The following is a 23586-nucleotide window of genomic DNA, read 5'->3' on the forward strand; positions in this document are numbered from 1 at the left end:
GTTACCATTTTGTTTGCTGTCTTTGTCATGTGACTAAACATGACCTCCCCCAAAATAGTCAACCTTGGATATTTTAACATGATTAGTTTGGATTTGTTTTCACATTGTAAACTGATCTCCAAGTGAACAGCTAAGATATGGTGCATCTCCTCTGGGCCTTCTATAGAAAAACTGCATAGTAAACAGATAGACTGTTTACTGGTTTGGATTACAATATCCTCTTGAACGCCCACATTTCTCAGTTAACATTTACAAAGACTTGAAAATGTTTTCAGACAAATGACAGAACAAGACTGTGCGCTGTCACTCAAGAACCTTCACAGGCCATCACTGCTAAGCATGTAATTAAAAATAACAACCTGTAGGAGAGGGAAAATGAATTTGTTCTTTAATAGTGAAAGCAAGACACCTGGCTTTAGCTGAACACTTAAACACTAGAAGTTGGGGGGTAGAGACATGACTCACATGTAGGGAAGATGAAATAACACTTTAGTGGGGCTCAGGGTTCCAGAAGCCTCAATCACAGGCTACAAACAAGGGATGGCATTTCCTTACTGGGACTGAGAGATGTTACACTCCCAGCTCCAGTTGCCCAATACCCTTCCAGTTGACTGTGGGAAAATAAATAAATAAATTGCCTTTTGTCCAACTCTATCATGTAATTTTCCCATGGAGTTTTTGGCAATTCTTAAATAAAAGTGACATCGCTTCCAGACTCCCACTCATTTCTATATAATTACAATTGACTGTGTCATGTGCTGCTCTGAAGCAGATCACTTTGATTAGCCCAGTTTTATCAGATCTCAGAAGATAAGTAGGGCCAGCTCTGGTTAGTACTCGGACGGGAGACCACCAGAGAAGTCACGGGATCCTATGAAGAGACAGGCAATGACAAATATCCTCTTTTTGTCTCTTGCCTTGGGTTGCTGGAAGTCGACTGTGACTTGAGAGCACATTCTACCACCATATAATGTACCCCTACCCCTACAAGCCCATTACTAGGTTGGCTGCAATGCTGAGAGTACTTTTCTATGAGTAAGCACCATTGAATAACATGAGACTTACTTCTAAGCAGACCTTCTTAATATTGTTCCCAAAGTTGTTTTATACCCTTGCTCCAGAAATAATACAGAGATTTTTCTGTCATGGCCCATGAGGCTGTATATATGAAATAACAGCTAAGAGAATTGAACACATTGCCTTATCCTTCACTTTTCAGCTGCTGTCCTCCACTTGTAACAGGAAATTGTGATTGGATATGTTTTTCATTTCATAATGTGCTTTTTTTTATATAGTACTTCACCTTTCAACAGTCCTATGTCTTTGGAAGAAATTAGAATGTCTTTGTTGTTTCAGAGATTATAGCATATTGCTCTTCAGGTTATACACTCTGCAATAATAAGGGACAGAGATTTTAAAAACTGCACTTGGGAAATGTCAAAGAGTCTTGATATGCAAAGATTGGGCATAATTCCACACATACGCTGGACTTATGGCATTTAAGGAGCAATCCAAATAGAGTGATGTCTGCCTTGTAAGTTTATAACTCTGTTTAAGTCAGCACTGCAATTGTTTGCTATCTGATTTAAAGGTACACATGGGGACAAAATGCCAACAGGGCAATTGCAGTTTGGTACGTCTGTCTCACAGACTTACATTGATTTCACATTCATTCCCTCTCTTCAAAGGATTCTGAAGCTAGAATGGAGTTAGAGAATTCTCAACCCACGGGCAGTGCAAAGCACAAAGCTATCTACTTGCTTAAGATTATTATTGTGTTTGATTTCACAGCTGCCAGTTCTTTAGCTGGTTGTTGGCCTTTCATAACAACTCAAGCCTCACCCAGAAGCCTAGATTATTGTTATTGTTATTATTATGCCATCAAGTTGCAACACTTATTGCAACAACACCTATAGGGTTTTTAAGAAAAGAGATGTTCAGAGGTGGTTTGCCATGGCCTGCCTCTGCTTAGTGACCCTGGTATTCCTTTGTTGGCCTCCCATCCAAATACTAACCAGGGCCAACCCTGTTTAGCTTCTGAGATCTGCTGAGATCTGGCTAGACTGGGCTTTTGATATTCAGCGCTAACAATCTTGCTCATAAGAAGAATTGACCTAGCTCTTGTTTTTCCAGCAGTTAGACCACGAATTTATTTTATTTTCCTTCAGTTTTTTTAAAAGTAGTATTTTTAAATCAAACTGATGGAATATCTGTTACAATAGTCCAATCCTGCCCACAAAACCTTATATCAAGGGGCAAACTAAAGTTAGAATCTGTTTGGAACAAAAAGACTGCAACTTGTGCACTAACTTTGAACTATCTATCTTGGATATTTCCACATATAACCTGGTATATTTTTTGTGATGTTACACTTAATTAAAAGTTTTTAATTATTAACTGATTTGTTAAATTTATTTTTGAACACTAACATACAACATAGCTCAATATTCACATTGCCAGGATAGAAAAGTCTGTTTTCATAACCATAAGTCAGGGGGTGGGACCTGCTGGCAGGACAGAGCATTTTGTGAAATGGTCACAGGAAGGTGTGATTGTTGACCAGCTATCATTTTCTGGACTTGTTTGAAAAAAACTAGAATTGAAAAGCTGGAAAGAATAGGGCCCAGACAGTCAAAATGAGAAACATTCTGTGGGAAGGAAGACTCTCAGAGGAAGTACCACTTTGAAACAAGAGAATTCATCATAACTATTGTCCCAGAGGAAGACATTTTGTTGAAATGCATTGGACTGTGCACTTTTTTCATTTAATTCTCCATCTGGCATCAGTTTGAGATCAACCAGGCAGAATAAACCCCATGGACTGAATATTTCCATTTCACATCATTTCCCGTTAGCACTTACAACTTCCTTAAAAAGCAGGTAAAGGTCCATGACAAATAATGCATTTTGGATAGCACTGACATTTACCAATAGCTATTCTTGGTTTTCCAGTTAGTTTTCTCAAACTATGGAGCCACAGGCTCAGAGAAAATCACAGCTCTGTTTTCAGTGGCCCCAGTTTAATAGGAAGAGAGTTTCTTTTCTCTACGATAATTTGGGATACATTAGAATGCAGTTTACATTTGTCTTACTAGGCTGCACCCCAAGACAAAAAGTTTGGAACAAATATCACTGACTCCTGTAGGCATTATTTATGAGCAAAACTCCATGGGTATAGGAAGCATAACAGTGAGAAGAGAGTATGCAGCATGGGATAAGAAGGGAGATGTTTTGGTTCTTGCCATTTGTCTGGCTTCCAAAGAAATTTGAGCCTCCACCACAACCTTTAACCTATACAACACTAGTCCCTAAAAATTAGACCTGAATAATCCATTACTTTCTAGAGTGATAGATTGCAAGTTTTTGACTTGGATCCACGAAGGCATTTCTGCAGATGGAAGGCTTTCTGTCTGCAGAGGACAACTTCCTTGCCTCCCCTTCCCCCAACAGCTGAAAATGATTCCAAAAGTGTAATATATTTGCAAAATCATTTGTAGACTACCAGTAAAACCCATTGTGGGTAAACAAATACAATGGGCTCTAGAAAACTGTCAGTGGGTTAATGGCGCTCACTTAGGAGACTGACCCCTTCTGCCTTTCCTCCCCACTTGGTCCCACATCAGCATCTCCATCCTCATCTTCTTCCTGGATGTCTGCATGCAAGGATTTATGGCACCCACTGAGGAGGGTGACCCCGCATACCTTTCCTATCCCTTTACTCCATGTCACCAGCCCACTCCTCCTCCTCCTTCTGTATCAGCTTCTCTTCCCAGGCTTCTGTATTCCCATGCAACAGTTAATGGTGCAGTTGCAGCCACCAGCAGTTGCAACCCTCCAGTGGAGAGCAGATGATGCTTCTCCTCCTCAGACAGCTGCAGATGGTACAGTAACTGTAATTATTCAGTAGTGGGGGAGAAGGGTAATAATGTGAGAGAGTAACTGCTGCATTCCACTGTTTTGTTTGTGTTGTTTTTTACCCCTTCTGTGAAAACTCCTCTCCCAAGACATGTCTGCTTGGCAATTGGCTGAACATGAGTTGTGCATGGAGATTGGCTGGAAGTGAGTCATCACCACCACTGCTAGCCTTTTATATAATAGGATAAACTCTATAATCTGAGCTAACTTGGATTGTGAAGACTTGGTGGTAGAGGTATCATTAGCATCATCTAGTCAGGATTGTTATGGAGTAGCTCAGATTGATCTTCTGAATGGATGCTGACTGGATTCTTGGAGCTGTTAAGGCCATGGCTTGAACGTTGGGCCTTGTTCTTACTTATTTATAAATACTCACTGGGGAAAAATTGGTGATCAGTCTCAACATGAAAGTAATTTGCTGAGTATATTAAAGAAGGCTGTTGTTAGGCCACTATCAAATAAAGAGACTTTATTTAAGGAAGATCCTAACAGTCAAATATCATGACCTAATTTGCTATTTCTGGGAAATGAAATTTCTACTCAAGGAACTCCTGAATAACATATATGTACTTGAGGATTGGATGTTATCCATATGTAGATGACACATAACTCCACTTTAAATTTCAAGAAGCAACTGTTGCTGTTCTAGGTTTTGCTTTCTAGAGGAAGAAATTGAGTCCAGATAAAAAGAAGTAGGGCTGCCAACCTCCAGGTGGCACCTGGAGCTCACCTGATATTACGATTGATCTCCAAGATCAGCTTCCTTGGAGAAAACAGCTGCTTTGCAGACTGGACTATATGACATTGTAGCCGCTGAGGTCCTTCAACAGGCCCCACCCTCAAATCTACAAGTATTCCCCAATCCAGAGCTAGCAACCCTAAAAAGAGGTGGTGCTGCTGTGCAAGGGAGTTGTGCTGTCAATTTTTGATTGGGTAGTTCTATTAACTGCAGAACATATGAAGAGTTTAGAAATGTTTTGGGGCTTAGCTCTGTTGATGGAGCACTAAAAAGGGCTTTATACCAATTAAATTTGATATGACATTAAGATACAGCTGTGGTACCCTGGCCTTTATGCTGAATTCCTGAAATGCATCTTACATGAGGCTATCCTTAAAATCAACTCAGAAACTTCAATTGGCTCAAAACAGAATGGCTCCTCCCCCCCCCAACTTGAACATGCAGTTTTTAGTATATTACCCCAGCCTGTATTTGCATTGGCTGCCGATATGTTTCCAAGTTCAGTTTAAAATGCCTATTTCAACCTTTAAAAATTTACATGGTCTGGGATACACATAACTTAAATACCATATTACCCTGTATTGAGCCATGTGCTCTCTCTGTGGTAGGATAAACAACTTTTATGCCAATCACTTAGCTCTTGGGGGGGGGGAGGGGATAAAACAGTATAGAAATACTAAGATAAAGACAGAGGAATGCTCTGTTGGGCTGCAGCCAGGGAAGATGAAATTCATTTTGGAATAAAAAGAAAATCAGAACACACAGTTTTCATGTGTGTTCTCATATGAAGAGAGAATTCCTACATAAACAGAGGCTTTGCCATTTCAGACAGCTCTGTGTATATTTCCCTACGGTAAACACAGAAAGCAAGCCAGAAAGGCCTGGTCAGGAAAAGATGGAAAAGATACCATCTGACCCACACCATGCTTCAAATTGGTAATAAAAATTTGCCTGTCCTTGCTGCAGGCTCATCCATACAGCTACTTCACAAATCTTCTCTAAGCAAGTTCTGGTTCTTAGGACCAGGGATACTCCAGAACAGTATGCAGTGTAGCAAAGATGGCTGCATCAAGAAATGACCCTCTCTCACACTGTTGTTTGATTACTCAAGAAATAAGTAGAAGAAGCTCATAGGCCTGAGAATCAGCAAATCATGGGGCATGAAAGCATCCCAATGAAAGACTCCAGGCTCACACAAGAATCTGTTCTACCTTACATTAAATAAACAAAAACAGAGAGGAATATGACAGACCGAAATTTGAAGTAACATTTATATATTTCAAGAGAGACATCGTCTGAAAAAGAGAAGAAGATAATTGAAGCTGGCTGTTCTTTCTGTTATCTTGAACAAGATATTCACAGTCAAAACACTTCATTAAGGTATTTGGGGCAAAAGGCCTAATTCTGTGATTGTGCAAAGTGTGCACAACAGGGATCCTATTCCTCTGACTGCTTTTGTAGCACAGACTGCAATAATGAGGCTCCTTTCAGATCTGTGAAACAGTTGATCTGAGATGGATCTTTTTCTCTTGATTTTCACTCCAAGAGGGCTGGTGACTATGGGCAAGAAACATCTGTGCCAGGTTCTACCTTGATAAAAAGGATTGTATGCTATCAAAAGGATGAATTGCTTTCTCCTTAAGGAAAGACACAGGAAATTTCATTCACATGTAATTTTCAAAAGAGATAAGCTTATGAAGTGATATCCTGTTGCTTGGCTATAACTAGAGCAATAGCAACACACACACAGAGACAAAACAAAACCAGGAAAACTCACCATAAAAATAAAAATGGGGATGAGGTAAAATGTTCTAATTTAGCAGCTACATTCGTAAATTGGTCTTCTTCTTAAAGGCACTTAATGAATATATATATTTATAACCACTCACAAAACATTTGAATATAACATTAAAATATCTAAAATTCAATAAAACCATAATGCCATAACGCCATAATCAAATGAATTATTATGCCCTTTGATTAATCCCAGGATCAACTTTAGCCCCAAGCTTACTTGAGCAGCACCTTACTAAACAAAGTAACATCAACGGTACTTTCCAGCAAGGGTTCATGAATAGGCACAATTTTAAGGAGCAACATTTTGGGTGAAATGATGAAGGAAAATAGAGAGCTGGGGAATTAGAAAAGGGAAAAAGAAAAATGGAAATTGAAAACTGAGTTAGATTGGGTGTGTATTGGGTATATAAACCAGAGAGAAATAATATGAAAGGAGAATAGATATGAAATAATGTACACAAGGATAAAGAAATATGCTAAAATGAGCAACTTAAGCAGATTGGAGAATAATCAATCAACAAGCACCTTACATAATTCTCAGTTAAAGCTCTTTAAGCCATGTATATCCACCCACAGCTAGTTTAACTCTCCCATGTTATAATGCAATGACCCCAACAGAAGGAGGGAGTTGGACTGGAAGGAAAGGGAAGTGAACAGGATATCATGAGTGTGGAAAGAGGAAGGCAAGGTAAAGGATTGATGTTTTTCTGGGTGAGGCCTGTGTGCAAGAGGGCTAGAAGGAGCAGAGAGTGAGGGAAACCAGGATTGGATGAAGGAAACTGGAGAAGTAATGGGGAAAGTGACTGACAAGTGGGGAGAGTTAGAAGGAGAAGGAAGAAAGATTCATGCTTGCTCAATTCTGCTGTACTCTGAGAGTTCCAAAGTGGTGAGGGAACAAACTGCGAGATGTAAGCGTTATCATGTTAGAATGGCTGAGGGCAGTGGTGGGATCCAAAAATTTTAATAACAGGTTTGATGGTGGTGAGATTCAAACAGTGGCGCCGCTGCACACAAGCACCTCCAGTCCCTATTGGGCAGGAAGGTTGCTTTAGTAACCCCTTCTCGGCACTCAGAAAAAATTAGTAGCCACTTCTAGAGAAGCGGTGGGAACTGGTTGGATCCCACCTCTGGCTGAGGGACAGCCTGGAGGTATGACTGAACCTTTAAATAAGAGGAATGAATATTCAGGTCTAAACAGTGGAGGGATGGTTGGGAAGGTAGACTGAACCCACCTGAGCTAAGAAATCAGGAAAGCAAAGCAACCCAAAATGGCACATGACAACCAGTAAGTGTGAAGGGAAGCAGGTGAAGAATAGAACAGAAGTGAAAGTGAGATGTTGAAGGGCGGAGAATTTGCAAAGGACATAGTCTTCATTGTAATCAAAAGATTCCTTAAGTTTCAGACAGAATGAGCAAAGGGGTTTGATGTTACAGTCCCTGTTTTTCAAAGTAGATGCCTCTCACTGCATTGATTCCTATGGGGTAGGAATGGTAATGGCACAGTTGGAGAATTCTGGCCATCAGCATTTAAAAGGGGGGGGGACCCCTGAATGCTTGCATTTTAATGTAGTCTTTCAGTGGCTGACCTGACAATTAAAAATTACCTTTCCACTGGGATTAAAAAAAACACTTTGCTATCCTTGCTTGAGGTCCATTGTCTTCTTTCACAAACTAAAAACTTTGTTTGCAAAAAACCTCCACATCTGCCCCCCCCCTTCCCGCAATCTCCTTCTGTAGTCTTTGAAAATAGTTTTTGAAGAAGAAAATGGTGAAAGGCTGGAATATGGGAGTCCAAGGACTAAGTTTGTTTGTTTATGAATTGTTCCAGGTTCACTGCTTTGATTAGAGTCATGCATCAACTCCAAGAATGTCACTTCCAAAGACATAGATGCTGATTTTGTTGATAAGATGTAGCACAGGAAGAGGAGAGGGCTCTTGCTCTCCCTCCAGCCTTTTTCCTGATCCTAAAGAATTCCCACTGCAGTGTTTGGGGTTTCATGTGGAATTTGGGGTTTCATGTGGAGTAGTTTAAGCTCACAATTTAACACAGGCACCTCAAAAGGAGAAGGAAATCCCCTTTGGGGTGGAATTTGTTTCCAGTGGTGATTGGCTTGGAGCACTAACTTTGTGATTTGGAGGAAGAAACTAGAAAAATCAAAGAAAAACAATTCACTTGCTATTGCAAAGGGTAAGCCCCCGAACACACACAGACATATACACACAGAGAGATTTTTTTGAGGGGAGGGATTTTTTCATAAATTCTAATAATCTGAGATGTGTGTTACTGTTCTGGAAAATCACAGTAACAACCTGAAACAGCAATCTTCATGTACATTTCTGGCTCAGAAATTGAGGGAAAATATATGTGCCTGACATGGATGTTAGCCAACTAAAACAATTAGCAAATGTTTCTACTTAACAAGATATTTCCAAGATAGATGTTCTGGTGTACAATCCCATTTTCTAATAATTGCATTTTCTAATAATTTTCTAATAATTGCAACCCTAAAAATTGCGCCCCCTGGAGGCCAACAAAGTAAAAACTCTAAAATATCTTTTAAAAATACGTCTCACTTTGTATAAGTTGAGGGGGGCTTTTTCAGCACAAAAATGTGCTGAAAAAGAAGACTTATATGCAAGTATAGACTGCATGATAAATACAAGTTAAAGAACAAAATGACTTATTTCTTGCACATCCTTAAAATAAAGGCTCTCAAAAACCCATAGATGAACATATTGGTCTTTTATTTAGCTCATGATTTTTGCTGGCTGAGTTGCTAGAAAGGCTTTTAAACTGTTGCTGTTGATGAAGAGTGTAATTTTAAATTGATAGTGTTGTTTCATCTTGTTTTACTACTATTTTAGATTATTTTGTTAGCTGCCCTGAGTGTTCTGCTAAACTATATTTGGTGAGATGTAAATCATAATGTAGATATTCTAGAATATATTATCTCTGTAGTTAGTCACCATAGTTTAATAATAAACAGGTCAGATTGAAGGTAGCACATGAAGTTAATGAGTTATAGATCATTTGATATATTTACACTCTACATTTCTAGCTGTCAGTAAATGCTGTGACTTCAATGTATAAGATTGTGCTGCTGTTCTGTCCGAATGACATCATTAAAAAGACATAGTACCTTTATTCCAGGCTATGAACTGTATCAAGGATAGCATTTCCATGTGTAGGAGAGGTGATTCCCCATCTACATTCCCTGGAACAGGATTTAGGAGCATTTCAGGTGCCCGTAAGAGGGGGACTAAAAAAGTCATACTCCGTGAACAGAGGTGTGTATGGAAAATGCAGTGTAATCAATGTAATCAATTGTATTTGCCCAATGATTGGTCAGATAAGAAAAAGGTACTTCTGGTTACATCAATAGTGGTCCCATGTAAAACATATAAAATTAGTTAATTTGAGAGAAGTACCAAAAATTTAAGACCATATTTATTGATAACAACATCCTTTGATGAACAATCTAAGGGAAAAGCATTGGACAGCAATCTGGGCATTAATGCCCACTAGAATGTCTATTGTACCTGACCCTGCTCTGGCATTAAAATCTCTGCTTAATATAAAGTGAAAATTAGGATACAGAAAAGACAGAAATTTCATAATAACTCCCAAAAAATCCCAGAGGCTCCCTTTTCCCTGGGTATATAACTCTTAGGTGAGATGTACATGTTGATACATGTAAGCAAAAGTGAAAGCCTTTAATTAATAAAGTCTGAAAGTTACTAGGACAGCTACTATACAACCAACTGCAAATGTGCTTAGGATTATATAAACAAGCAGTTGTGGCTTGCACAAAAAGACAGTTAAAGATGAGGGGAAGTTATATTCCAATATTGGTAGGACAGAGAGAGAGAGAGAGAGAGAGTAGGCACACCTACTGGTGTTGATCCACCATACCATTTACTGCTAAAGGTTAAGTCAGCCTGAACAATCACATTTCTGGAGCCCCTATCATCCCCTCCCTTCAGCTGTCATCCAAAAGGGAAAGACTGTGGGAATCAGTGTCTCCTGTTGCGCTTGAAATTACCCAGTGTCTGGCACTTAAAAGAAGTCTTAAACTGGTGCTGGAATCAAGCTTGCCAAGAACTTGCTTTCACAACTATTGGCTGGCTACATCTATGAATGCTGCTTGCAGGTATCTGGAGGCTTTCTTTGTCTTTTTTATTGCTGTTTCCAGTGCAGAGTTGTCACTTAAATGACCCACAATTACTGCCTGTTCTCTTTCTCTCATACCTTTGCCTTCTCTTGCATGCTTTTCTGTACTTCACTGGTGGCTTATTTTTCATCACTAACCTCATTACTCTCTTTGCTCTGGGGAGTTACACAAGACTCCTGCCTGCCACTAAGACAAATCTGCTTGAATCACTCAGGTTTTGATTGTAAGCTTTCCCACTCATTTTTCCTCCTTGTTCCATCAATAAAAATACTAGTATGTGATGGAGGAAAATGTGCTTTAAATTCAGCATGCGGAAAAACCACCACTGTCTACACACTGTCTTTGAGAAGGATTACTGTTTTGGTTAAATGACCTACTGCAATCCCGGTGACCATATTTTCGAATATGATCTCTGATCCAGTGTTTAACAGCATGTTTAGATCATTTATATGTGATGCTGATGGTTTATATGCTGGGAGCTGACTGCCATTCTTAGGCTGTTTCTGCACTGGCAGAAAACAGCGCCCTAGGGATGATAAAACAGCGCCCTAGGGATGATAAAAACACCATGCAGCAGCACCACACCAACCCTCCCAAAACAGAAGGAAACTGCCGCTTTTAAAACTCGCTCCCTGAGTGAGTTTTTTCAAAAGCAGCATCTTTTCGCTGGCGTGGTGCAAAGTGCACCGATGTGAGGGTGCTGCTTTTGGCCCCTCCAGTGTTCCATTTACTTACCTCTCCTTCCTGCACAGCTCTGGATGGCTGGAGGGACATGCCCACGCTGCCCTCCAACCCCCAGAGGTCGGAGGGTAGCGTGGGCATGTCCTTCCAGCCGTCCAGAGCTGCCCAGAGAGGAGAGGAAAGGTGGACAGGATGAACCCAAGGCGGCTATGTGCATAGCCGTGGTTTGCTGCAGCTTTGGGGCCTCCCACACGAGCCAGTGGAAGTGGTCATAAGCCTCCACTGGCATTAATTATGCCAGTGGAGAGCTGCTTCTGCCACCATGCAGAAATGGCCTTTGTTCTCTGATTGGTATATTAGGCTCTTTGATGAATTAACTTGTCTAATATATGTGCTGTTAAATATTTCTTTCTTTCTTTCTTTCACAATTAACATTTATACTTTACATTCATAGGAAGAGACTTCAAAGATATATTCCGTACAATGTGTTTTGTGGAAGACCCTTGGAGCCAATCTAGACATTGTAACCTTAGTATGCAGGTTGTATCCAATATGATAAGGCTGATGAGCGCTTTCTGTATCTAGTACTTTTTTTCCCTGAACTTCCCCTCTCCTCATAGATAGGTTTACTTTTGGTTTTCCAGGTGAACTAGGAACAAAGTAGCTATGGACCAGAGGGTGAAGCAAAGCTGTGGGGACAAGGCTTGGCTTGTTGGCTTGTCAGGGACAAGGCTTGGCTGTAAGAATTACGGTTATGTAACTCATTGGAGTTGAATTTTAAAAACAGCACAATAAACTCTGAATCTTGGAGTCATGAATGCACTATTAAATGCATACTCCCCACACATTGTTAAACAATAACAGCCAAACCCATTTTTTCCTGAGTTCTAGTTTAAGTTCCATAACTTTCCTCTTATCCTGTATTTATTGTAAACTTACATGAATCACCAAAAATTTGTCCTAGTTTATTGCAGTTGCAGATGGAACCATTTAAAAAACAAATAAAGGTTTTTTAAAAAAAATATTAGCCATCTGAGCAAAGTTCACTTTGGTTTTCAATTTTGCAGTACATGGGTGTTCATTGCATAATGATTTCAAATAATAAACTGCCCATGTGAAAAGACCATCAGAGATCCAATGCCACAGAATTTTCACTGTACAAGTACTATTCCCACATTCAGCTGTTGCTCATTGAGTTTTGAGAAATCAAGCAATTATGTGACTGTCTGCAGCAGTGTTTCTTTGGACTCAGACATGTGTTTTGGGGTTATCTCTGTGCATATTTGTTATGTCACTGGACATTTTATCAGGGCTTTAAATTCCCCTATCAGTTTCCTTCTGGGCAGAGTACATTTCCTATAACACAAACCAGCAGTTTGGTTCCCTTGAGGCATCAGCACATATTAATGGCTTCTCTCTTATTCACCTTTGCTTCTTCTATAAATGAATAGCTTGAGAGAGAAAAAATTACTGCCTATCCAGTCTGTCATTTGTTCAATATGCAGCTACATGAATAATTTACATGCCACATTAACTGTTAGGTAAGACTGATATACTTGATCAGATGCTTGCTGCGCAGCAATAAAAAACGCTGCGGAATTCTGGGGAAACTGTAGCTGCCTAGGTGCCCCATATTCACACTAACAAGCTCCTTGAGTGAATTGCAGAAAACCAATACACTCCCAAATGACTTGCTGGCAAGTCCAACCACACTCTCTGCTACTCCTTTCCCCTTTGAGAATGACTTGGAGAATTCAAAACTTTCTACAGCAGAAAGAGGAGGACCTGCATTTCTTTGGGTTTCAGTATCCTTTTCCAGTTTTTTCCTACAAGGTATGTGTCAAACCCTGGGTCCAAAAATAATAGAAACTGTAGAATTGCTCTAGAGTCTTTATTTCGAGTCAAATGGCAAACATTGGCAAAGACAATTCTGGGGCTCCCACGCAAACTACTTGCCTATATTTCCCAAGCTCCCCACTCCCCTGGTCACCAAACGGTTCCCTCTGTTCCAACTACAAAGCACTATAAAGCTGGGAACATTCCACACATGATAAGATGACTCTTCCGGGCTACCAAGGTCGCCAGCAAAGAGGTGGCACATGAGAGTGTGATAACTGGGCACCTGCTGAGAAGAAAGCCACACAGTCCCTCATTGCAAATGCCCACCACACCCATCCTTCAGACACAGTCCTGATATTATGCTGGCAGCAAAGGAAAACCTAGTAAAAGGAAGTCTTAAATATCAGACTTAAAAAAAACCCATACTGAGTGCAGGTTCAGTCCATGGTGGGCTTGCAGTATTGTTGCCTATCAACTGGGAAATAAAACTGGAACAATCAGAATTATTTTTGAGCCATTTGTGTGAGAAGCAATCGTTGAGGCCATTTTCCCCTCCATTTCCTTTTTTAAGGCAATGCACACAATGTAGCACAGACAAGTTTTGAAAAAATGATGGCCTGCAGAGCTCACGGATTCATCATATTCTTGGAAGTCACCCTAGGAACACTCTGGTGCAGAGGTGTGAGTGGGGGAATTGGTGCCCAGGGCAACACCTCCTCCAGTCACCTTCCCCCCCCCACTGGCATCACCTCCACCCCCCACTTACCTTAGCTGGCAGGAGCCTACCGCGGGCCACCCCTTGAGCAGCCTGGCAGGGCAGGGCTAAGAGGAGGGGTGACCAGCTGGGGTGTGCCCGGGGATGTGTGACCCCATGTGACCCCATGAGTGCTCCACCTCTGCTCTGGAGTCAAAGGAGGGTTTTTTGGTTCCCTGATGATCTACCCACATTCCACCTTCCAAATTCTATAAATTCTGCAGTTTCAAAGACATTTTACCAATGGAGCAACAAATATAACTTTCTTTAAATCCTGTTCCTGACATATACCCACTGGGATTACTACAAAATCTCTATTCATAGGTGAAATGTAATGTTACATGGATGAGGGAAAGCAATAGATGTTGGATGGAATTCTTTGCCTGTTTAGGGATTTACCCATTCTCACAAAGATGGCGTAACAAAATGTGTTGGATCCAATGGAGTGGCAAACAATACTGTGCTGAAGTATGAAGGGTGAGATGCAAAAGTTGAGTTCCACAGGCAAATCATTCTGTTCTTGGAAATGGATATGCTCTGCCTTGGAAATGGATATGCCTACAAAAAAGGTGACATAACTTTTTAAAGAATCATATTTAAACCAATGGAGAGTTCCAGATGGCTAGTACCTTCTGTACTGTCATGGAGGTAGTGAACAGATGGTTATTGGTCCATGTTCTAGTCATTAAGACACTATATAAAACTGTTTTCCAGATATCATCCTGGAAGCTCTTAACTAAAATTTGAAACTGGAATTTTGATATGTAGCAAGTGTTTTTTTTTTTTGTATAGTTACTGGTTTAGGTAGAACTCCCTCCAATACAAAGTACTATAGTTAGGAGTGTTCCTCCCATTTCATGGACAAGCCTCCAAAAGACCATGAAGACTGCCATGGACATCTGCTGGAACACATAACAGTTAGATGTTTGGAAAGTATCACTTAATCTCCTCTTTAATGCTGAAAATCTGTCTATGCACATTTAATGCAAGTGAAATTTTATATTCAGACATCACAATCACTAAACTATGACGTTGGTTGACGATTGTGACTAGAATAGCAGTTTTCTTTCTTGCATGAACTTGTCTAAGCCCTAGTAAAGAATCACAGTTTTTCTCTTTTGGGTCTATCAAGGAAGTCAACCCCCCTGTAAGATAGGCAACTGGGAGAATTCTGGGGTTCATGACTGCAGGAATCAGCTGTTACCTTTGTAACTGTTGGATCCTGGATGTCATTTGACAGAGGAGGGACCTGTTATGAGCTTGCTCAAGCAGCCAATTGTCCACTGTGTGAGCATTTGTGAACACCTTATTGAGTGACAGATGTGGAAACATAATCAGTGCACAACTGCCCAATTGCAAAAAGACAAATGCACTTTTCCTGCCCATGCACAATTGCCAGCTTGTGATTAGATGCTCTATCCTTAGGAAGAGAAATCAGTACCCTTGAACAGAGAGATGGAACCTATGCATGCACATTTGTGTGTGTGTGCAGTGTCCATGCTCAGAAGCCAATGATCATGCGTAGTTGGAGGGCAGGGAAGTTATGCTCATTTAACCTCTATGCACCCTGGTTTTTTTGGGGGGGGGACTTCACACAGGTCCCACCCCAAAATGAGTCTACCCTCACACAGGTCCCACCCCAAAATGAGTCCCACAACCCATTTTTTTAATCGCTGAACTAGCAATCCTTTTGAAAAAACTCGGATTAGAGTTGCTCCCGAACAAATGGCAAGGCAGGGGGTGCTTTATTTGCCTTCCTTCCACCACACCCTCCATGGTAAGGGAGAAACCTCCTGCAATTGCCCAGCCATATCAGGGGGTCCTTTTCTTTTCTTTTTTTTTTAAATTGTGGGTTGCATCTGCATAGCTACGCAAATGCAGTTAGTCATATCATGGGATGATGGGTTGTGGGGGTTCATCTCTGCATGCCTGCATAGCTACTCATATGTAGCAGGAAATTTTTTAATAAGAGAAGCATCTCTGTGCAGAGGTATGACAGCGACCCAGATTGTTTCCATGGGCTCTAGTTGCTGACTGTACAATGATGCATGTCAATGGGTAAACAGGAAAATGGGTTCCTTTATCATGACTGCAACCTGTTATACATTTGCTTTGTGGCATCGGCCCATGTAACATTGGCATTGCCTCCTCCAGTAAGCCAACTATATGTAGTGAGACCACAGAATTGGCAGGCCCTGATATCACTGCTCAGCCCATCTAATTTATGCCCATCCCTTTTCAGCTTCTTTGCTTCCATATCTTGTAGCTTGCATCTTGGATTGCCATGAGACTCACATAATCCACCTTTCCAAAGTAATTATCCTGCTGGGTATCATGAACATTTTGTGGCCTCAGGATGCCATGGAAGTGATAGCATCTTGGATTGATCACACCCTTTTTGCTCATCTCACAGAAAAATCATTGCATGTCTTTCTTTTCCTGGATACATGTTGAGCCATTCTTTGCACGTGTGGCTTTGCAGTGAATTTGTTTGATAAATGTTAGGCTCTGTTGTGAGGAGAATTTGACAGTGTATGGCCCACTCCACACAGGGCATATACAGCAGTGTGCTGCTGGCAAAAACACCTTTGCACAGCTGGTGCCGCTGCTGTGTGAAGCCGCACCAACCCATTTTCCCCACAACAGTGTTTTCTTGACTTGCTAAACAAGCGAGTCTTTTAGAAAACGGTGGCATCCTCCCGGTGCAGAGAGAATGGCACCAGGTGGAAGGCACGTTTTTTTGTGTGTGCTGCTTAAAAAACCTTACCTCTCTTCCCTGCGTAGCTCCGTGGGAACCAGGGGACACACCTCCTGCCCTCTGACCCCAGGGGCATTGCCAGGGCCATGGAGGTGTGTCCCCTCATTCTGATTGAGCTATGCAGGGAAGATGCAGGGAAGATGAGGTAAGTTTTTTTTTTAAGCGGCATGCCTCTGTGCAGAGGTGCCTCCGCGGCCGCGGTAGCTCCGGGGCCATCCACACACAAGTGAGCAAAGGGCCTTGGGGCTGCACGGGTGTCATGTAGACCAGTGTCCCGCTGGTCCCCGAGCCTGTGCGGAAGGGACCTATGATGGCTTAAATATGGCTTCCCTGCCAATAAATTTGTGTCTGTTACAGTATGGATTCTAAAATGCATAGCACATGCAATTATTGATCCTGTGGACAAACTCATATATATTTGATTCATCCGCAGGGGGGAGATATATATATGGCAATATATATAACTTTATCCTCAAGCTCTATTAACAATATGGAAAATTGAAAAGGGCTCTCAGGAAGGAAGTAGAATGAGACAGAAAGGACAGCTGAAGGGCTGTCAAGGAAAGAAGTTCTGATTAATGATAATGAGCTCAGGCCAAAAAGGGAACTGCACTCTGTGTGTGTGTCGGGGGGCGGGGAGGGGTGTTAATGAAATTAGTGCTGACACAGAAGGTGCCACAACAGACTTCCTAGGGAAGTGTGCATGTGTGTAAAGAGGAGTCAAGGTCATGGCATTTCCCTCTACCTTTGTACAAGAGGTTGGTGATAGCAATTAAATGCTTGAAAGCCTTTTTAAAGCATTTTTAATATATAAAACCTAAATTGGAATATTTTTATGCCCACTAGAGATTGTGGACTTACAAGCAATTAGAGGCTTTTTATTAGATCAACTGCTTCATTTTAGTGTACTGATCTATATACCATCCGATGGCAATAAATATTACCATATCCTAATGCATGAGATAGAGTGGAAGATAATTAATAAGAGCAACATTCTCTCACAACCAAATGCTACGGACAAATCATTTTTTGATTAGGGAGAATCATTAGTCTGCAGGGAAAAAACAAGGCTGAAGAACTAGAAATGGCAAGAAATAGGAACAGGGACCGAGAAGTGCGATGGAGCTGATACGTGTTCATAGATTTGCTCTCATCCAGTGATTTTGCACCAGGCAGCATATTGTGTGATAAAGAATGGCAACAATTACAATTGCAAAACTGCCTCTCCATTAAAGTGAACAGAGAGCCTCAGAACCTTTCTGAGCATGTTATTTGGATCAAAGGATTCTTCATTCAAAAACAGTTTCAACTAAGTTCCTTTTGTTATTGCACCTTTTTTGATGATTGGAGTTGGATAGATAATCATATCTCTTGCCCCTCTCTCTCTCCTCAATTTACATGCGTGAGAAAGTAGTGCAATTGTTAACACATTTCATTGAAGTCAGTGAGTTTAGCATGGTACAACTTTGTGTAGCACCGGGGGAAATGGCACCTGGGGCAACACCTGCTCAGAGTGAACCCCCCATTGCCCCCGCCCCCCACCCTGTACCCACTTGCAGCCTGCCCTCCAGAGTCCCACACCCCAAGATTCCAGCCCTTTTGCTGCCTGCAAGCTCCCCTTACTCGCCACACTTACGCCCAGCAGCACAGCGACAATGACCAGTGCTAAGTGGCCCCAGTGCCCCATGCCGCAGCCGCCGGAGGCTCTCGGATCCTTGGCCTCTCTCATCTCCTGCCAGGAGACTGGCAAAGGAGCGAGGTCAAGTCAGTAGGTGGGCGGGTGGGTGGGCGGGCAAGCTGACTGGACATGCCCTCCCTTGGCCTGCTGCTACAGCAGTGGAGGGAACACGTGGCTGCCACTGCTCAGCCAGGGCACAGTGTCACCAAGACCTCAGATGGGACAGGGAAGCTCTCGCCAGGCTCTCAGCAGCCCGGCAAGCTTTGGGGTGAGCGAAGGTGGGGAAGCTCTCGCTGAGCCTGGTGGGAGCTGCCCCCACCCTGCCCCCTGGGATTCAGAAGACCCAGAAAAAGTGCTCCCATCCCAACTCAGGCTGGGCCATGGAGAACCCAGTGAGAGCTTCCCCACCCTCTCCCTTCAAGCTCCCCTGACCGGCAGGGGCAGGGAAGCTCTCACCAAGCTCTCAGCAGCCCAGTGAGCTTGAAAGGGGCAGGGTGGGGAAGCTCTTGCCGGGCTCTCCACAGCCCAGCTTGAATTGGGATGGGGGGCGCTTTCTCTGGACCTTCTGTGGCCTGGAGAGCTTGGGGGTGGGAGAGGGCAGGTCTGGGGTGACTGTTTCCAGGCCCTCTGTGGTCCAGCTTGAGTTGGAGGTGGTTGGGAGGGTGTATGGACTGGGGGGAAGGAGGAAGGGTGTGAGGACAATTTTGTGCCCCTACATGACAGAATGGCTGGCACCTGGGTCACTTGACACCCCCCCATGTCCCCGTGGTGTAGCATTATTGTTCAACTGCTTCATGACATACAATAATGTATTTATCCTTGGAGATTGGCTTTGAACAGTATACCACAAAACTATAATATGAAACAGAAGATGAGGGGGAGGAAGTTATTTGTATTTATACTCTGCTTCACTCAACCATAAGGAGTTTCAAAGTGGGTTACAAATTCCTTCCCTTCCTCTTCGCACATCAGATACTTTGTGATATAGGTGGGGCTGAGTGAGTTCTGCGATCACTGACTAGTCCAAGGTCACCCACCAGGCTTCATATGGAAACAAACATAGATTAGAGTCCACTGCTTTTAACCATTATACCACACTATACTACCATATGTTGGAATTTAATTTTTTCAGTATTTCAGTGTTCATTCTGAACAAATAATAGCAACATTGTCAACAAAACTTTTCACCTAGTTCAAAATATTTTTTTTATTTCATAAATCTAGGGTCCATTACAAGTTTCCCCAAGTTGTTCTCTGACTCAGACTATCAAGCTTCTGAGCATGTGCAAGTCAGCACTAGTATCATTTTCCAGAATTAGAGTAAGACATTGGAAGCCATGAAACTATATATCCTAGGGTTTCTCATACCTAGGACACTGCTGTGGGTATGCCTGGCAGGCCTCTAGATGCAAATAGCCCTGGGTCATATAGTCTCCAGACCATTTGATATTCAGTTGTCTGGGCAATCAAGAACTTTGCTCTTTCAGCATTTGAGGAACCAGGGACAAATGAAGTCCTTGCAAACTGGCGTGGCAATTACTGTTATTGCTAATACCATTATGACTGCAAAATATGATTTGAATAGATAGAAGGGATGGAAGAAGTCAGAGTTCAATGATTTACAGGACCAGTAAGAGGAGGTGGGCAGGAAGGTAATTTGGACTGAGCTTCAAGCTCAAAAAGAGCCAGTACTATTTACTTTTTTGGCAATTGATAAGTTTCACAGTTTGTTTTTAAACATGCCATGTTTCATCATTTTAAATATTTGTGTGTGTATAAGGTACTGTCCAGTCAGCTGAATTATGGCAACCCAGCTGGGTTTTGAAGGCAAGAGACTAACTGAGGTGGTTTGCCATTGCCTTTCTCTAAATAGCAACCCTGGTATTCCTTTGCAATCTCCAATCCAATCTCCACTCCAGGGATGATTCTGTTTAGCTTCTGAGGTCTGACAAGATCAGGCTAACCTGTTTAGGGGGCTCAAAAGGTGGAGATGGCCCAGGTCTCTCTGAAACTTTGAGAAGACCTGATTGTTTATATGTATCTATAGGGATAATTGAGCTCAAACAGGATGGAAGGGCTAATGAAGATGGAGGGAGATGCTCAGGCTCTTGGAATGTCACTGGGAATTAATGGGCTACCTGAGTTCAGATTAAAAAACAAGCAAAAAAACCCCCAGGCTATTAACCATTTTAATCAGAGCCAGCTTGGTGAAGTCGACTGGGATCTTGGGGACTTGGGGACTTCACATGCCCACTGTGCCATGGGAGCTTAATAGGTGGCCTTGCTCTGGGCATCCTCTCTCAGCCAAACCTATCTCACATGGGGTGCTGATAGAAGATAAAATAGGAGGGAGAAATTATGTTGTAAAACACTCTCTGAGTGTTGTACAACACTCTTCCCACCTCTTCCGGAAGCCTATTCTATAGGGCCAGGGCCTTAATTGTAAAAAACTTACTTTTGTGTCAGGGTCAAAGAGCAATTGTCCCACGCACCTTCATGGGAAAATAAGGCACTGGTTTGAACTGTTTATTCAATGGCTGAGCAACATGATAAAACAAATCTTTTTAAGCAGGCAGGCTGTGCTTGGTAGCCATTTGTGGTTACCTCTTGACCCACACCACCCTGGCTTTGTTTATCCTCACCTGCACATAAAATTTGTCAAGATGTGCCAAGCTTCATTGTCCGCCACCCCAAGCCATCCAATGACTAATGTTTTGATTGATGGTCCTCAGCATCCAGGGTGTTCCTTTCAAAACCATCCCATCCTGTGATGATTGATGGGCTGTTCAGGAAACAACCTCTCATCTTAGCTTGATGTCTCAATGTGACTGCCATTTTCACCCCCCTCACCTTCTCTGGAAGTAGGGCTGCCAACTCTAGATTGGGAAATACCTGGAGATTTGGGAGGTGGAGCCTGAGGACAGCAAGGTTTGGGAAGGAGAGGGACTTCTCTGGAGTATATTGCCATGAAGTTCACCTTCCAAAGCAGCCATTTTCTCTAGTGAACTAATCACTGTCATCTGGAAATCGGTTGTAATAGCAAGAGATCTCCAACTGGCAACCTTATCTGGGAGGCCATTCCAGAAAAATGGGTCCATACTAAAAGGCCAATTTGCTTTTTGGTTCAATGTCAAGGGACAGTTTTAGCTCAGAGTGGAAGGGGTTGGTTATTTTTTAAAGGATTCCTGTCCCACCACATTTTTGGTAAGGAGAAACTAGATTGACTCACAGAAGCATGTATATTTAGACAGCTATAAACTTAAGTTAACTGCAACATGACTGATAATCTCAGCCTGGGGAAATATTACTAATTAAACTGTGAGACACTAGGCATGCTATAAAAACACAATTTTATTCCATACAATGAAGCCACCAAATCCAAATTCCTAGTAGTGATTTCTTATGATTAAGATGGCTCTGTGTGTTTAAGGGGTGCTATAAATTGTCCCAAATTTCACATTAGCTGAGATGAATGTTTGATATGAATGAGGCTAAATGTGATTTGAAAGTAACAGAATTTGCAACATTTGGGGAGAGTATGGAATATAACTGTTTGCTGCTGAGGTTATATTATTGTTGGTTGAATGTACTGCCAGTAATTTGTGTGAACGTTTGTAGGACACCCTAAGGCCTGCTTCATGCATTTGATTTCTGTGATGTAAGATGTTTAAGTGTACATAGAAAACACTGAAGTGTGAATTCAGATAAAATGTGCAGGAAGCTATGACTGGTGGTAGCTTCAAATTCATTTGTTTGTTTGCTATTTATATGTTAACTTTCCATGAAAAATACACCCAAGAGAACTGAATGTAATTATTTAATGGCCATAAAATGGCATACAAATTCATGGTAATAAGATCCCAATATTGAAAAGGCTGTGATTTCTGTAGTGCTGAAGACACAGAAGGCTGACTGGTACTTGTGAGGGAGAGGGAAATTGGAGGAGGACAAAATTCCATTCACATCCACAGGGTTAAAAATTCAATCCATCTGAGCACTGCAAACATGACCACCGTGAATGCTCTTGGGTGATATAGGTCCAACCTATAATTCTTTAGATCTGCATACTAAATGCTATTCCCACAACACAGACCTTTTATTCCCACAGACACACATTTTTTCTGCTTTTCTGAAAAGATCACAAATACAAGAAAGAACTTGAAGCTAAGTCCAATGCTAGGTTTAAATTAAACGAATGTGGTGAGAGAGATGAGACCTCCTCTTCCCCCACTCTCTCTCTCTCTCACTGTGTGTGTGTGCGTGCGTGCGTGCTTGCGTGCTTGTGTGTGCGTGTGTGTGTGTGTGTGTGTGTGTATGTGTGTGTATGTATGTGAGTGTGTGAAGTATGGTCAGGTCACCGTCAACTTGTGCTGACCCCATAGGGTTTTCAAGGCAAGTGATTAAGCAGAGTTGGTTTGCCATTTTCTTCCTCTGCAAAGTCCTCCTTGATGGTCTCCCATCCAAGTACTGGCCATGCTTCACTTCCAAGATTTGACAAGACTGGGCTATACCGTACCATTCTGTGTCCCTATAATACTTCCTTGCTGAATGTTATTTGATCATTTGGAAGTTTCTAATCAGGACAAGTGGATATTATTATAACTATATTTCTTAAACCTTTTCCCTCATGCAAAATTATTTTCCCCTAATTAAATTCTGGAAGTCCTGATACAATGTGGTTGCCAGGAATTGTATCATTTCATCTCTCATTATCTAAGTGTTTTAAATCATGTTCCCCTATTCTGATTCTTTTTATTATTCATTTTGTGAAATCTGCCAAAACCATGGACTTTAAAAACAGACCTTATAAGCATTCCAACAGTGACTAATCAGAGGATCTTTCTCCCTCTCACTCTCTCATTCATTCTCCTGTCTCACATACACTTTAGTCTTTCATGTACAATTATCTAGGATATGGTGACTGTGAGTTGCGGGAGGTATATACATCAATCCTGGCAATTGTGAACACTAATCTGAACTGGGGGAGGAATGAAAATCAGGTAACTTTGCACATCAAATACATGTAGTCTATGGATCCAGTTATCCAAATTAGAGGGGTCAGTCCTATCTTAGGTTGGGGAACTATCAGGGACAGTTTTTGCAATGTAAGAGGTCAGGCTACAGAATATTTCCCACCAATTTATACATGGGTTTTTACCTCCAGAAAGCTGCAATAAACTGATTCTGGTGGGTTTTCTGGGCTGTGTGGCCGTGGTCTGCTGGATCTTGTTCCTCACATTTTGCCTGCATCTG

At 41.8% G+C, this 23586-nt stretch overlaps 1 protein-coding gene across 1 annotated transcript in view; it reads left to right on the forward strand.

Moving 5' to 3' along the window:
• The window catches only part of CNTNAP5 (contactin associated protein family member 5), a 512649-nt gene that overhangs the window by 23519 nt on the left and 465544 nt on the right, over positions 1 to 23586 (forward strand). The window lies entirely within an intron of this gene.

Source organism: Sphaerodactylus townsendi, linkage group LG02 (assembly GCF_021028975.2).
Source record: "Sphaerodactylus townsendi isolate TG3544 linkage group LG02, MPM_Stown_v2.3, whole genome shotgun sequence".
Taxonomy (NCBI): domain Eukaryota; kingdom Metazoa; phylum Chordata; class Lepidosauria; order Squamata; family Sphaerodactylidae; genus Sphaerodactylus; species Sphaerodactylus townsendi.